Raw genomic sequence first — 17,232 nt, forward strand, 5'->3', positions numbered from 1 at the left:
TTTTTTTTTTTTTTTTTTTTTTTTTTTTTTGAGATGGAATCTCGCTCTGTCACCCAGGCTGGAGTGCAGTGGCAGGATCTCGGCTCACTGCAAGCTCCGCCTCCCGGGTTCACGCCATTCTCCTGCCTCAGCCTCCCAAGTAGCTGGGACTACAGGCGCCCGCCACCTTGCCCGGCTAGTTTTTTGTATTTTTTTAGTAGAGACGGGGTTTCACCGCTTTAGCCAGGATGGTCTTGATCTCCTGACCTCGTGATCCGCCCGCCTCGGCCTCCCAAAGTGCTGGGATTACAGGCGTGAGCCACCGCGCCCGGCCCCTTTGGATTTTAGAATTGCAGACAACGGAATGAGGGGCAGTACCACTCCACAGAGCCCTCCCTGATCTCAGCTCCCCTTTATGCCCCTTTAGTTGACTCAGCACTGGGCCAGGAGCCAAAACACAGGCTCATGTCCTAGCTCTGCTCCTCACCAGAGGTAAGGCCTTAGGCTCATCACCTAACTTCCTGATTTCTTTTTTTTTTTTTTTTAACCTGGCTCACTATTGACAGACCTAGTTTCTTCAACTATAAAACAAATCATATCAGTCCTGCCCACCCTACATGACTATCAGGTGGACCTAATGAAATAATTCGAGCAAACAAGCTTTGTACACTATGGTACCTAATAAATATACATGTTAAAAGGAAGAGAATCATGAGCCCATAAGGTCTCGGAAGGCAGGTGCTGGCTCTGATTCATCTTGGTATTGTCCACCATGTCTAGCAGCGTCATGCAGACCACAGATGTGCATGCAACCATCTGTGGCTCCCCTGGCTGCCCCGCATTCAAACCGCTTGGCCATATTTGAGGAGCTCCCCATCATATCAGTCTGGGGAACAGAGCCGACCTCCCAAGAAAGAAGACGCAGGCACAAGAAGGTGTCACCCCCACCCCCAGCAGCTCTGGAGCAGGCTAATTTGTAATCGCCTGAAGGGTTCTTCCTGCCTGATGCGTAGAGAAAACCAGTTCACTGAGACCGTGGTATTGCAGTAGAGAAAGAGTTTAACACAGAGCTAGCCAAGTGAAAGGATGGCAGTTTATTAATCAGATCAGTTTCCCCAAGAACTCACAGGCTAGGGTTCTTATGGATAATTTGGTGGGCAGTAGGAGCAGAAAATGGGTGCTACTGATTCATTGCAGATAAAATGATATGAGTGGAGAAAACAGACCTTGTGCACTAAGCTCACCTCTAGGTGGGGGCCACAGGACTAGTTGAGTCATGAATCATTTCAGAATGTAAAAGTCTGAAAAACATCTCAAAAGACTAATATTTGGTTTTACAATAGTGATGTTATCTATAGGAGCAATTGGGGAAGTCACAGATCTTGTGACCTCTGGCCACATGACTCCTCAGCAGTAAGGGATTATAGAAAGGCAAGCTAGGGGTCAATGGCTGGTCCTCGGTTAGCTACACCCACATCTTAGCAAAATTCAAGCCCCTCCCATAATCCTAAATCTTGTGGCCTTTCATTTGTTTTACAAAGGCAGGTCCCTGAGCAAGGAGAGGGTTCGTTTTAGGGAGCGACTAGTATCACCTTTCCTTCAGAGTTAAACTGTAAACTAAATTTCTCCCATGGTTAGCTTGGCCTATGCCCAGGAATGATTAAGGACAGCCAGCCTGTAAGAGTAGAGGCAAGATGGAGTCACCCATGCTAGACTTCCCTTACGGTCATCATCTTTGCAAAGGCAGTTTCACATGCACACACGTTCCATTTGTCAGAGGCCCAGGCTTTGAATCCAGAGGCAGTAATGCCAGGAAGCAGGGACCCTGGAGCCTGTGGGGACAGTGGTGGCCACAGCAAGATCACAGAGGAGGTAGAGTTTTCAGCAGCACCCAGCATCCAGTCTCAGTGGGTAAGCATCGCAAGCTGAAGCATCCAGGGCACGGCCAAAGAAGTGGCAGCAGAAGCAGCCAGGTCCTGACCGTTGTCCAGGCTGGAAAGCTTTCACACATAGCTCTGCAGCTCCCCGGGCATTTCCGTGAGCAATCCAGGATCCCTTTAATAAATTCATCTTCTGCTAAACTCAGCCAAAGTTAGTTTCTGCTGCTTGCAACTAAAAATAATGGCTGATACAACATGCTCAGTGAGTACCTGAGGATTGGCTGATTGAATGAATGTGCCAAAGTGAATTCAAACCATTCACTACCTTTTGTTTTAGCCGTGTGACTTTGAAAAAGTTACTTTGCCTCTCTGAGTTCCAGCTTCATCAGGTGTAAAATGGGGATAATAGCACCTATTTCAGACGTAGCTATCACTGTCAGGGCCCATTGTGGCCAAGATTACACAAAATAACGTATGCTAAGCATTCAGCGTATACCTGGTACTCAGTAAGCTTTTAACAAATAACAAAACCTATTAACTTCTCCAAACACCAAACATGGCAGCAGTAGCAGCAGCTTCCTCCCCATCAAGAGCATGCTTCAGTTAATAGCAAGGAAAAGAGGACACCTTATCAATGTGTCCAGGGTTCCTTCTCCTTTTCCTTGTAACTCAACGCTGCCTGATCTTGCCAGAAAAGTTAGACTCTTCCCTACCCTCACCTGTGTTTTATGTTCACCTCTGCTATTTTGCCACGAAATTGAAATATATTGCCAGGAGCAGTGGCTCACACCTGTAATCCCAGCAACTCAGAAGGCTGAGGCAGGAGGATTGCTTGAGGCTAGGAGTTCAAGACCAGCCTGGGCAACATAGGGAGACCCTATCTCTCCAAAAAGTGTTTAAAATTAGCCAGCCTGTGGTCCCAGCTACTCAGGAGGCTGAGAGGCGGGAGGATTGCTTGAGCCCAGGAGTTCAAGGCTGCAGTGAGCTATGACCACAGCACTGTACTTCAGCCTGGGTGCTCCGTTTCCCAACTCAAATTTCATCGGTCAGGCATGGTGGCTCATGCCAAAGTGCTATAATCCCAGCACTTTGGTAGACCAAAAAGAGAGGATCACTTGACACCTGGAGTTCGAGACCAGCTTGGGGAACATAGCGAGATTTCATCTCTACAGAAAGTCAAAAAATTAGTCAGGCATAGTGGCATGCACTTGTAGTCCCAGTTACTCAGGAGGCCAAGGGAGGAGGATCACCTGAGCCCAGGATTTTGAGGCTGCAATGAGCTATGATCACACCACTGAACTCCAGCCTGGGCAACAGAGTGAGATCCTGTCTCAAAAATAAATAAAATAAAATTTCATCCGGCCATGATATCTAAGCAGCTATCAGAGATCCACGATGAGATTAAACAATGGTATTAAGAAGCTCCAACAATGAAATACCAACAATAAAGTTTTTGAACAACAAATAACCCTCCCAGTTTCAAATTTGAACAACAATTAACCCTCTCATTTATCAAATTCCAAAATTCAAGTTCAAATCCCGTTGCAAACTAAAACTATGACATTAAAGTCAAAAGTAATTGAAGCCCAAAGTTTCTATGTTAAAGCCACAAAACCATCAGTTCCAATTTGTGTTCTGTTTAATCTCAGCTAGTAGGTTTCCAATCCCTGGGCAGTTGTGGTCCCTTCAGAAGCTGCAGCCTGGGCTGGAACAGGTTAGTTCCTCCATAGCTTCAAAGACTGAGTTTGGAGGCAAGCCTTCCATGAGCCTCAGTTTTTAAAATTCCAAAAAGTAATGAGACACAAGAATATTGCAACACCAGCCCCACAACCACAAAATTTAGAAAATGAGCTATCCCCAGACCCCAAGACAATCATCCCAGGCAAAATTAAAATTATATTTCCAGAAACCAGCACTTAATGTCACCAAAATCCGAAGAAGAAATTCAATGGTATCTGAGGGCAACAGAAAAGATTAAGCTTAGTTTAAAACCTTACCTTGAGGCCAGTCAATTTATGCCAATTGTTCAGAATCCATGTCCTGTGGGCCAGGTGTGGTAGCTCATGCCTGTCATCCCAACGCTTTGGGAGGCCAGAGCAGGAGGGTTGCTTGAGTCCAGGAGTTTGAGACCAGCCTGGGCAACATGGTGAGATCTGGTCTCCACCAAAAAAAAAAAAAAAAAAAAAAAAAAAAAAAAAAAAAGTGCCAGGCAGGCTAGTGTATGCCTGTAGTCCCAGCTACTCAGGAGGCTGAGGTGGGAGGATCACTCGAGCCCTGGAGGTCAAGGCCACAATGAGCTGTGATCACACCACTGCACTCCAGCCTGGGCAATAGTGAGACCCTGTCTAAAAAAAAAAAAAAAAAAAAAAAAGGTCTATGTCCTGTGAACTTAAACACCATTGGAAGAAATCATGTAGAAAAAGGTTAATTGGGCATTTTGTACTTGCCATATCAGGATCCTCATAGGTGGAAGTTTTAAATTCGCATCCCCTCCCAACACCATCTCCCAACCTTGTCCCCATGAGCCCCAAGCTGTGGGCTCCCCAGTGCCTTGTTAGTTGGTGAACTCTCCCTAGTTGGAACTCTAGCAGCCTCCATGATATTAAAAATAACAGACATTTCCATCGTGTGCCTCTTTTATGACTTCTGCCACTCCACTTTTTTGGACTCACTAAGACCTAAAAAGTCTTCTTCCTAAGAAGGGCTTTCCCCACACCCTCATGTTCATTTCAGCTGAAAGCAGCATCCTCAGCAGATTTTCGAACTGAGGTTGTCACTGAAGCTTTGAAGCCTGAGCCCCAAGGTAAAGACCAACACCTCTACCAGATGCCCTAACACGAGTTTTTCTTCCTCCCCGTTTTTATTCTTTTTTTTTTTTTTTTTTTTTTAAAGACAGGGTCTCACTATATTGCACAGGCTGGTCTTGAACTCCTGGGCTCAAGTGATTCTCCCTCCTCAGCCTCCCAAGTGCTAGGATTACAGGCGTGAGCCACCATGCCCAGCCTTTCTTTCCCCTTTTAATTTCAGTAACAAATTAGGCTGACCTTAAGGGTACAGGCAATACTAGCAAACCTATCTATGATAAATATATCACCTTGAAACTCACTGATATGGTTAGGCTTCATGTCCCCATCCAAATCTCATCTTGAATTGTAATCCCCACGTGTAGAAGGTGGGAGGTGATTGGATCAGGGGGCAGTTTCTCCCATGCTGTTCTCATGATAGTGAGTGAGTTCTCATGAGATCTGATGGTTTTATAAAGCAGTTTTCCCTGCTCTTGTTCACTCCTCTCTCTCCCGTTGCCATGTGAAGAAGGTCCTTGCTTCCTCTTCCCCTTCTGCCATGATTGTAAGTTTCCTGAGCGCCCCCCTCCCCAAGCCCCCGCCGACTCCGAGCCATGTGGAACTGTGAGTCAATTTAACGTTTTTCTTTTATAAATTACCCAGTCTCAGGTAGTACCTTCATAGCAGTGTGAGAATGGACTAATATATCCACCCAGTAATTTGGGGGAAATTTTCCATTCTCAAGTTTGTGAACAAGCCACCCAAGTTCAACGTCAGTCTTTCCACAATTTCTTCCTTGGTTCTGAACGTAAAATGGAATTTGCCAATCTAGTATTCCCTACCTAAGCAGGGCACTCACAAATTAAAGCTAGAATCTTCCTAGTGCTCTAGAGCACAAACAGAACTCAGCTTCCTTGCAGAAGGCATTTCTATAAGGAAACATTATGGGTAAGGAAGAGAATACCACCCTACAACATACAGGGAATCTGGACTATTGTCAAGGGCTGTAGATATAAACAATGTTTGCCAAAGTATCAAAGCATTTAGTATCCAATAAAACGAAAAAGAAATAGTTGATTGATACAACTTTTTTAACCTACAAAAATTATACAAACGAAAATAAGGATCTATCAAAAGAAATAAAGTGAATGCAGGGGAAAATAAAAGAAAATAAGTATGGAAAAGGAGCAGTAACAAGGTAAAGCCAAGGTAGGGGAGCTGCTCTGCTCCACCCTCCACTTGCGCTTTTGTATTACAAAGCACAAGAAGACTGTATTAAGTGCCTCGTAGCTTAAAAAGATGATAGGGTCAGAGTCACAACGCTAGGTAGAGGAAGGTAAGCAATATGAAAGAAGTGTGACAAAGGGCTTCATCCCTAAAAGGAAAAAGATACTGCATCTGGTTAAGGAGACATCAGAAAGAAAAGGCACCATGCATGCGTTGAGATTTCAAATGGGACTGAATGGCTGGCATTTCAATGGGGATCTTACGCTTCCCCTTCCCTTTTTCTGTTTTTTGTTTGTTTGTGTGTTTTTGAGATGGAGTCTCCCTCAGTCTCCCAGGCTGGAGTGCAGTGGCGCGATCTCGGCTCACTGCAAGCTCCGCCCCCCGGGTTCACACCATTCTCCTGCCTCAGCCTCCTGAGTAGCTGGGACTACAGGCGCCCGCCACCACGCCCGGCTAATTTTTTGTATTTTTAGTAGAGACCGGATTTCACCGTGTTAGCCAGGATGGTCTCGATCTCCTGACCTCGTGATCCGCCCGTCTCGGCCTCCCAAAGTGCTGGGATTACAGGCGTGAGCCACCGCGCCCGGCCTCCCTTTTTCTGTTAATGACTCTACCAATTTCCCAGCCATCTAGGTTCAAAGCTTAGTTGTCTTTAATCCTCCCTCTCCTCTGCCCCCAAATCCTTTCCGAGACCTGCTGATTCTATCTTTTCCATGTCTTTCACATCCTCTGCCATACTCTAAGTCAGATCCTCATTTCATTTCATCTCATCTGAATAGATGCCTTGGAAGTATACCCCCTTTCCTCCTTTCTCAGGTCCCCAGTCATAACCTACACAAACTGAAAACTTAATCCTTCCTAATGACAACTCTAAGTGCAGTTTTAAAACCTAGTGGCTCCTTCTGTCTTCAAAATTAGATTACAAAAGGTAGTTCCTCCAGATATTTTACTACTTCCAAACAGAGCATCTGTTCTCTAATGACAGCTTATTGAAACTTCCAATATTCTTATGCTAATTCATTCATTTACCCAACAAACATGTATTGAATGCTCACTGTGTCGGGGAAATCCAAACACAAACCAGAATCCCCAGTGCCCTCAAGGAACTTACTTTCTAATAGGGAAGAAAGGCAAAACAACAACAACAACCAAAAAAAGTGTGGAAGTCCAAAGATAGCAGGTGCAGTGGTTTTTAAACATGTCTGGAGGAAGCTAGCCAAGATGGCAGACTAGAAGCAGCTTTTGTGCGCCGCTCTCATTGAGAGAAATAGAAGGGGCAAGTAAATACAGCACCTTCAACTGAAACATTTAGGTACATGCATTGGGATTCAGCAAGAAAACAACTCGACCCACAGAGAACAGAGAAAACAAGGCAAGATGACCACCCACCCGAGAGCGACATGGCGCCAGGGGAGTCTTCCCTGCCGAGGGAAGCAGTGAGTGAGTGAGCAACCCTGGGGACCCACGCTTCTTCCACAGATTTTTTGCAGCCCTCAGGTTAGGAGATCCCCTCATGAACCCAGTCCACAGGACCTGCAGTCTGTCACGGAGCTTTGTGGAGTCTTGGCAGATCAGCAACCCAGACACACATAGAGCCCCAGGAGTTTTAAATACTTGGGCTTCCTGGCAAACGCAGCTGTAACTCCAGCAAAGTGTGAGGTTAGACCCCGTGCATACTCCTAAAAAAGGGTTTGAATCCACGGGGCTGAGCAGCAATGGTCTACAAGCCCCGCTTCTACAGCTCCTCGCAGGGTAAGACCCACTGGCTTGGAACACCAGCCAGCCACCAATAGCAGTGTTACTCCTCCCTGAGATGGAGTGCCCAGGGGGAGGAGTGGGCCGGCCGCCATCTTTGCCGTTTTGCAGCCTTAGCCGTTGTTGCCTTCAGTGCTGCCATTCTACAAAAAAGTGGCCAGACTGCCTTTTTATGCAGGTCCCTGACCTGCTTCTCCTCACTGGGTGGGACCTTCCAACCGGGGTCATCAGCCAACCTCACCAGTATTTTCCAGCTGGCAGTGGTCTGAGCCTTTCTGGGATGGAGCTCCCAGCGGGAGGGACAGGCTGTCATCTCTGCTGTTTCACAGCCTCAGCTGTTGTTGCCTTTGAGCTCTAGGGAGCAGAAGGCAACTAGAGACTGGAGCAGTCCCCTGACACAGTGCAGCAGCTCTTCGGAGAAGTGACCAGACTACTTTTTCACGTGGGTCCCAGATCCCATTCCTCCTCACTGGGCAGGACCTCCCAACCAACCGAGGTAGCCAGCCACCCCCACAAGTATTTTCTGGCTAGCAGCAGTTCCAAACCTCCCTGGGACGAAACTCCCAGAGGGAGGCAGGCTACTATCTTTGCTGTTTAGCAGCCTTAGCCATTGTTGCCTTAAGGCTTTAGAGAGTACACAAAGCACAGCTGCCTATGGAAAAGTGGCCAGACTGCTTTTCTATGCAGTTCCCCAGTCCCATTCCTCCTCACTGAGTAGAATATCCCGAATGGGGTCTCCAGCCACCTCCTGCTGGTGTGTTCAGGTCAACAGGTCCTCACCTTCCTGGGATGGAGCTCCCAGAGGGAAGGGCAGGCCGCCATCTTTGCTGTTTTGCACCCTTCAGTGTTGATGCTTCAGGTGCTGGAAAATCCGAGGTGACTAGGGACTGAAGCAGATTCCCAGCATACTGCAGCAGCCCTACGGAAAGGTGGTCAAACTGTTTGTTATGTGGGCCCCCAATCTCTGTATCTCCTCACTGGTTGGGTCTTCCCAGTCTGGGTCTCCAGCCACCCCGAACCAGGGCTGTGGAGCCAGTAGCAGCTCTGCAACTCCCTGGGACAGAGCCCCCAGTGCGAGGGGCAGGTTGCCATTTTTGCTGTCTTGCAGCCCTCGGCCTTGCTGTCTCCAGCTGTAGAGGGTCCAAGAGGACCAGAGGCTGGTCCAGACCTCCAGCAGAGAGCACCCATTTCACAGAAAGGTGGCCAGACTCTTCTCCACACAAGTTGAGGTCCTCACTTCTGCTCACTGGGAAGGGCTGTCTGACCTGGGATTCCAGCACAACCACCATGCTCTTACCTGGCCCCTTCAATCAGAGGCAGCCCAACAGTTAAAGGAGCACCCGCACACAGAGAAGAGAAAGAACCAATGTAAGAACTCCAGCAACTCAAATGGCTGGACTGTCCTACCTCCTCCAAACAACCTCACTAGTTCTCCAACAAGGGTTCTTAATGAGGCTGAGTTGGCTGAAATGACAGAAATAGAATTCAGAATACGGAAAGGCATGAAGATCGTTGAGAGTCAGGAGAATGGCAAAAACCCAGTCCAAGGAAACTAAGAATCACAATAAAATGATGCAGGACCTGACAGATGAAATAACCAGTATAAAAGAGAACCTAACTGATCTGATAGAGCTGAAAAACACACTACAAGAATTTTACAATGCAGCGGGCACAGTGGCTCATGCCTGTAATCTCAGCACTTTGGGAGGCTGACACAGATAGATCACTTGAGGCCAGAAGTTCAAGACCAGCCTGGCCAAATAGTGAAACCCTTTTTCTACTAAAAATGCAAAAATTAGCTGGGCATGGTGGCATACACCTGTAATCCGAGCTACTCAAGTGGCTGAGACATGACAATCATTTGAACCTGGGAGGTAGAGGCTGCAGTGAGCCACGATCATGCCATTGCACTCCAGTCTGGGCAACAGAGTGAGACAGTATCTCAAAAATAAAATAAAAAATAAGAGACTTTCACAATGCAATCACAAGTATTAACAGCAGGATAGACCAAGCTGAGAAAGAATCACAGAACTTGAAAATTAGCACTCTGAAATTAGATAGCCAGACAAAAATAAAGAAAAAAGAATGAAAAGGAATGACAAAACTCCTGGGAATTATGGGATTATGTAAAGAGGCAAAATCTACAAATCACTGGAATCCCAAAAAGGGATGGGGAGAAAGCAAACAACTTGGAAAACATATTTCAGGATATTATCCATGAAAACTTTCCCAACCTCACAAGAGAGGTCAACAGTCAAATTCAGGAAATACAGAGAACCCCTGCAATATTCTGCACAAGAAGATCAACCCCAAGACATATAATCATCAGATTTTCCAAGGTCACAATGAAAGAATGTTAAAGGAAGCTGGAGAGAAAGGGCAGGTCACCTACAGAGGGAGCCCCATCAAGCTAATAGCAGATCTCTCAGCAGAAACCCTACAAGCCAGAAGAGATTGGAGACCTATATTCAACATTCTTAAAGTTTTTCTTTAAGATTTTTTTTATCTTCAACCAAGAATTTCATATCCAGCCAAACTAAGCTTCCTAAGCAAGGAGAAATAAGATCCTTTTCAGATCAGCAAATGCTGAGTTTGTTACCACCAGACCTGCCTTACAAGAGGTCCTGAAGGGAGCACTAAGTATGCAAAGGAAAGGCCATTACCAGCCAATACAAAAACACACTTAAGTATACAGACACTATAAAGCAACCACACAAATAAACCAGCATAATAACCAGCTAACAACACAGGATCAAATCCACACATATCAATACTAACCTTAAATGTAAATGGGCTAAATACCCCCATTTAAAAGGCAAAAACTGACAAGCTGGACGAAAAAGCAAGATCCTATGCTGTCTTCAAGAGATCCATCTCACACAAAATGACACCTATAGGCTTGAAATAAAGGGATGGAGAAAAATCTATCAAGCAAATGGAAATCAGAAAAAAAAAATCAGCGGTTGCAATCATAATTTCAGAAAAAATATACTTTAAACCAACAACAATCAAAAAAGACCAGGGCATTACATAATGGTAAAGTGTTAAATTCAACCAGAAGACATAACTATCCTAAATATAAGTGCACCCAACACAGGAGCACTCAGATTCATAAAGCAAGTTCTTAGAGACCTACAAAGAGACTCAGACTCCCACACAATAGTAGTTGGAGGCTTCAACACTCCAATGACAGTATTAGACAGATCATCAAAGTAGGAAATTAACAAAGATATTCAGGACCTGAACTCAGCATTGGACCAAATGGATGTGATAGAGCTCTACAGAACTCTCCACCCAAAAACAACAGACTATACATTCTTCTCATTGCCACATAGCACATACTCTAAAATTGACCACACAATCAGACACAAAACAATTCTCAGCAAATGGCAAAAAACTGAAATCATAACAAACTCACTCTCAGACCACAATGCAATAAAAATAGAAACGAAGACTTTAAAAAATCACTCAAAACCATGGAATTAAGCAACCTGCTCCTGAATGACTTTTGGGTAAATAAATAATAAAATTAAGGGAGATATTAAGACGTTCTTTAAAACAAATGAGAACAAAGATACCACATACTAGAATCTCTGGGACAAAGGTAAGGCAGTGTTAAGAGGGAAAATTATAACACTAAATGCCCATAACAGAAAGTTAGAAAGATCTCAAGTTAACAACCTAGCATCACAACTAAAAGAACTAGAGAAGCAAGAGCAAACCAACCCCAAAGCTAGCAGAGGACAAGAAATAACCAAAATCAGAGCTTAACTGAAGGAGACTGAGATACAAAAAACTATTCAAAGATCAATGAATCCAGCAGGGGTTTTTTGTTTTGTTTTGTTTTGTTTTGTTTTGAAAAAAGTTAATAAGATAGATAGGCTACTAATAAAGAAGAAAAGAGAGAAGATTCAAATAAACACAATTAGAAATAACAAAGGGGATGTTACCACTGACACCACAGAAATACAAAAAACCAGCAAAAAACGACTGCAAACGTCTGTATACACACAAACTGGAAAACCTAGAAGAGATTAATAAATTCCTGGACACACACACCCTCCCAAGACTAAACCAGGAAGAAACTGATTGCCTGAACAGGCCAATAATGAGCTCCAAAATTGAATCAGTAATAAATAGCCTACCAACTACAAAAAAGCTCAGGTCTAGATGGATTTATAGCCAAATTATACCAGATGTATGAAGAAAAGCTAGCACCATTCCTACTGAAACTAACCCAAAAAACTGAGGAGGAGGGACTCCTCCCTAACTCATTCTATGCAATCAGCATCATCCTGATACCAAAACCTGACAGAGACACAAGAAAAAAAGAAAAACTTCAGGCCAATATCCTTGATGAACATCAATGCAAAATCCTCAACAAAATACTTGCAAACTGAATCCAGCAGCACATCAAAAAGCTTATCCACCATGATTAAGTGGGCTTTATCCCCAGGATGCAAGGTTGGTTCAACATACGCAAATCAATAAATGTGATTCATCACATAAATAGAGCTAAAGACAAAAACCACACGATTACCTCAAAAGATGTAGAAAAGGCTTTTGATAAAATTCAACATCACCTCATGTTTAAAAAATCTCTCAGTAAACTAGGTATTGAAGGAACATACCTCAAAATAATTAGTCATCTATGACAAACCTACAACCAACATCATACTGAGTGGGCAAAAATTGGAAGCATTCCCCTTAAAAACCGACGCAAGACAAGGATGACCTCTCTCACTACTCCTATTCAACATAGTATTGGAAGTCCTGGCCAGAGCAATCAGGGAAGAGAAAGAAATAAAGGCCATCCAAATAGGAAGAGAGGAAGTCAAACTGTCCCTGTTTGCAGATGATATGATTCTATATCTAGAAAACCCCTTAGTCTTGGTCCAAAACCCCTCAAGCTTATAAATAACTTCAGCAAAGTTTCAGTATACAAAATCAACATACAAAAATCACCAGCATTCCTATACAAAAACAACAGCCCAGCTGAGAACCAAATCAGGAATGCAATCCCATTCATAATTGCCACAAAAAGAACATAATACCTAGGAATATATACAACTAACCAGGAAGGTGAAAGATCTCTTCAATGAGAATTATAAAACACTGCTCTAAAAAAAATCAGAGATGACACAAACAAACTGGAAATCATTCAATTCTTATGGATAGAAAGAATCAATATCGTTAAAATGGCCATACTGCCCAAACCAATTTACAGATTCAATGCTATTCCTACCAAACTACCAATGACATTCTTCACAGAATTAGAACAAACTATTTTAAAATTCATATGGACCCAAAAACAAGCCCATATAGCCAAGGCAATCCTAAGCAAAAAGAACAAAACTGGAGGCACCATGTTACCCAGCTTCAAATTATACTACACAGGGCTACAGTAACCAAAACAGCATGGTACTGGTACAAAAACAGATACACACACCAATGGAACAGAATAGAGAGTCCAGAAAAAAAGCCACAAACCTACAACCATCTGATCTTGGACACAGCTGACAAACATAAGAATGGGAAAATAACTCCCTATTCAATAAACGATGCTGGGATAACTAGCTAGCCATATGAAGAAGATTAAAACTGGACCCCTTCCTCACACCATTTATGAAAATCAATGCAAGATGGATTAAAGACTTAAATGTAAAACCCAAAACTATACAAACCCTGGAAGACAACCTAGGCAATACCATTCTGGACACATGAACTGGCAAAACTTTCATGACAAAGATGCCAAAAGCAATCACAACAAAAGCAAAAATTGACAAATGGGATCTAATTAAACTTAAGAGCTTCTATACAGCAAAAGACAATATCACTAGAGTAAACACATAATCTAAAGAATGGGAGAAAAATTTTGCAAACCATGCATTTGATATCCAACATCTATAAGGAACTTAAATTTACAAGCAATAAACTCAATCCCATTAAAAAGTGGGCAAAGGGACATGAACAGACACTTTTCAAAAGAAGACATACAAACAGCCAAAGAACATGAAAAAAAAGCTCAAAATCACTGATTTTTAGAGAAATGCAAATCAAAACCACAATGAGATACCACCTCACACCAGTCAGATGGCTATTATTAAAAAGTATGCCAGGCACAGTGGCTCACATCTGTAATCCCAGCACTTTGGGAGGTCAAGGCAGGCGGATCACTTGAGGCCAGGAGTTTAAGATCAGCCTGGCCCACATGGTGAAACCCTATCTCTACTAAAAAAAAAAAAAAAAAAATTGCCAGGTGTGGTGGCAAGGCCTGTAATCCCAGCTACTTGGGAGGCTGAGGCAAGAGAGTCACTTGAACCCACGACGCGGAGGTTGCAGTGAGCCGAGATTGCGCCACTGCACTCCAGCCGGGGCAACAGAGCAAGACTCTGTCTCAAAAAAAAAAAAAAGGCAAAAAAATAACAGATGCTGGCAAGTTTGCAGAAAAAAGGGAAGACTTATACACTATCGGTAGGAGTGTAAATTAGTTCAACCATTGTGGAAAGCAGTGTGGCAATTCTTCAAAGAGGTAAAACAAGAACTACCAGCCGGGTGCAGTGGCTCACGCCTGTAATCCCAGCACTTTGGGGGGCCAAGGCGGGTGGATCATCTGAGGTCAGGAGTTCGAGACCAGCCTGGCCAACATGGCAAAACCCCCATCTCTACTGAAAATACAAAATTAGCCGGGCGTGGTGATGCGCACCTGTAATCCCAGCTACTCCAGAGGCTGAGGCAGGAGAATCTCTTAGAATCTGGGAGGCAGAAGTTGCAGTGAGCCAAGATCCCACCACTGCACTCCAGCCTGGGCAACAGAGGGAAATTCTGTCTCAAATAAAAGAGAACTACCATTCAACCCAGGAATCATTACTGGGTATATACCCAGAGGAATATAAATAGTTCTGCCCTAAAGAGACAAGCACACATATGTTCACTGCAGCACTGTTCACAATAGCAAAGACATAGAATCAACCTAAATTGATGTAGCCATAAAAAAGAATGAGATCATGTCCTTTGCAGGAAAATAGATAAGAGCTAGAGACCATTATCCTTAGCAAACTAACACAGGATCAGAAAATCAAATACCACATATAAGTGGGAGCTAAATGAAGAGAACACATGGACTCCAAGAGGGGAACAACAGACACTGGGGCCTACTTGAGGGTGGAGGTGGGAGGAGGGAGAGCAGCAGAAAAAATAACTATTGGGTACTAGGCCTAGTACCTCGGTGATGAAATAATCTGTACAGCAAACCCTCGTGACACAAGTTTACCTATATAACAAACCTGCACATGTACCCTTGAACCTAAACTAAAAGTTTTTTAAAAAATAAACATGTCCCAAAATTCTTTGACCCTCCTCCCAGTGAGAGGTGGAGTCTACCTCACCTCTTCCCTTGAATGTGGCTTGGGAATTTGTGATTGCTACAACCAATACAGAATACAATAGAGTCTGTTTGACTTCCAAAGTTAGATTGGAAAAGGCAATCCTTAGACTTCCTAGCTTGATAGGTAAAAAGAGAAGAGAAAAGGAAGAGAAGAGAAGAGGAGGAAAAAAGAAAAGGAAAGGAAAGGAAAGGAAAAAAAGAAAAGAAAAGGAAAGGAAAAAAAGAAAAGGCAATCCTGGGCAGGCACAGTGGTTCATGCCTGTAATCCCAGCACTTTGGGAGACCGAGGCAGGTGGATCACCTGAGGTCAGGAGTTCAAGACCAGCCTGGCCAACATTGTGAAACCCTGTCTCTACCAAAAATATAAAAAATTAGCTGGGTGCGGTGGTGGTTGCCTGAAATCCCAGCTACTCGGTAGGCAGAGGTAGGAGAACGGCTTGAACCCAGGAGGCACAGATTGCAGTGAGCCGAGATCACACAGCTGCACTTCCGCCTGGGCGACAGAGCGAGACTCTGTCAAGAAAGAGAGAAAGAGAGAGAGAGGGAGGGAGGAAGGAAGGAAGGAAGAAAGAAAGCAAAGCAAGGAAAAGAAAAAAGGAAAAGAGAAAGAAAGAGAGAAAGAAAAGAAAGAAGAAAGAAAGAAAGAAAAAGGAGGGAAGGAAGGAAGGAAGGAAGGAAGGAAGGAAGGAAGGAAGGAAGGAAGCAGGGAGGGAGGGAGAGAGGGAGGGAGGGAGGGAGGGAAAGAAAGAAAGAAAGAAAGAAGGCGGTCCTGCATCTGTCCAGTCCTCTTGGGACGTTCACTCTTAGGACCCAGAAGTCATTCAGTGGAGAAGCCCAGACCATGTCCTGAGGTTCTGGTTGACCCCCACTGAGGTTGCAGCTGTCAATCAGCATTAATTCAGCACCAGACATCTGAGTGAAGACCTTTTCAAGATGACTCCAGCCCCTTCTGACTGAAGCTGCAGAAGATGCTCTAAGTAAGAACCATCTCTCAGCCTTGTGAGCACCCAGAACCGTGAGAGATAATTCTTCAAAATGAATGTTGTTTTAAGCACCAAATTGTAGGGCAGTTTCATTATTCAGAAATAGATTGGACCGCTTCTTTGTCACACACTTTGCAACTCTTTCTCTAGGAAGAGCTTCAGTCTTTTTTGAATTCAGTGTCCAAGTTAGAGGGCTTAAAGATCACTTTACGGGAAGCTGCATTTCCTGCTGCTATTCCTAGAAAGCTCTACGAGCTGCATTCTTATTTCCTTCCCTTTTGAAAATCCTTCCAAGCACGCTATGCTGGCTCAGGGCATCTCTTCACCTTATGCCTTGCCAAAGCTGATTAGTATTCTCAAAATCTTCAGTGGCCTCTGAGCCTCCGCTTCCATTCCTGAACGCCCATGTTGCAGATGCACCCAGTAGCAGGTGCTGAGTCCCTGGACTAGTTAGGCAGGCTCACTTCAATAACAAATACATCTAAAAACTATTTTGGCTCAAATATAACGGAAGTGTTTGTTGTTTTTTGGTTTTTGGGTTTTTTCTTAATACAGACAGGGTCTTGCTATGTTGCCCAGGCTGGTGTCCATCTCCTGGGCTCCAGCAATATCCCTGCTTCCGCTTCCCAAAGAGCTGGGATTACAGGCATGAGCCACTGCGCCTGCCATGGAAGTGTATGGTTCCCACATAAAGTGTCCAAAATGGTTCCGGATGGTCAGTGGGGCTCACCCCTTACAGACCCAGGAGGACAGCAAAGGCCCTGCAATCCTCAGCACATTCCTCCCAGGGTCACGGTGAGAAAAGAACATTGACAGTCACACAGTAGGAGGTTTGTATGGGCCAGGCCTACATGTGGCACACATAACTTCTACTCATATTCTCTTGGCTGGAACCCAACCACAGGCCACACCTAACCACAGGGTGTGTGCACAGAAACATGAGAGAATTAGGATTTGGTGAGCAGCTAGTGGCCTCTTCCACAAACTCCAAGTATAATGCATATCTTTCCAGCCTGTGGGTGCACCTGGGGTCCTATTAACGTTTCTCTGGCTCTCTTCTTCCACCCACTTAGGCTCTCCAGCCCCATGTTCATAAACACGTCTGTCTGGGAGCACCCAGCACCTTCCACACCATATGGTGAGGACCAGAACACCCCAGCAGTGCCATCCCCTGGTGGGACGCCCCTGCCATTACAGAGAAGCCCACAGGTACTAAAACTGCACAGCAATGTAGCATG

This window comes from Theropithecus gelada, chromosome 11 (assembly GCF_003255815.1).
Source record: "Theropithecus gelada isolate Dixy chromosome 11, Tgel_1.0, whole genome shotgun sequence".
NCBI lineage: Eukaryota > Metazoa > Chordata > Mammalia > Primates > Cercopithecidae > Theropithecus > Theropithecus gelada.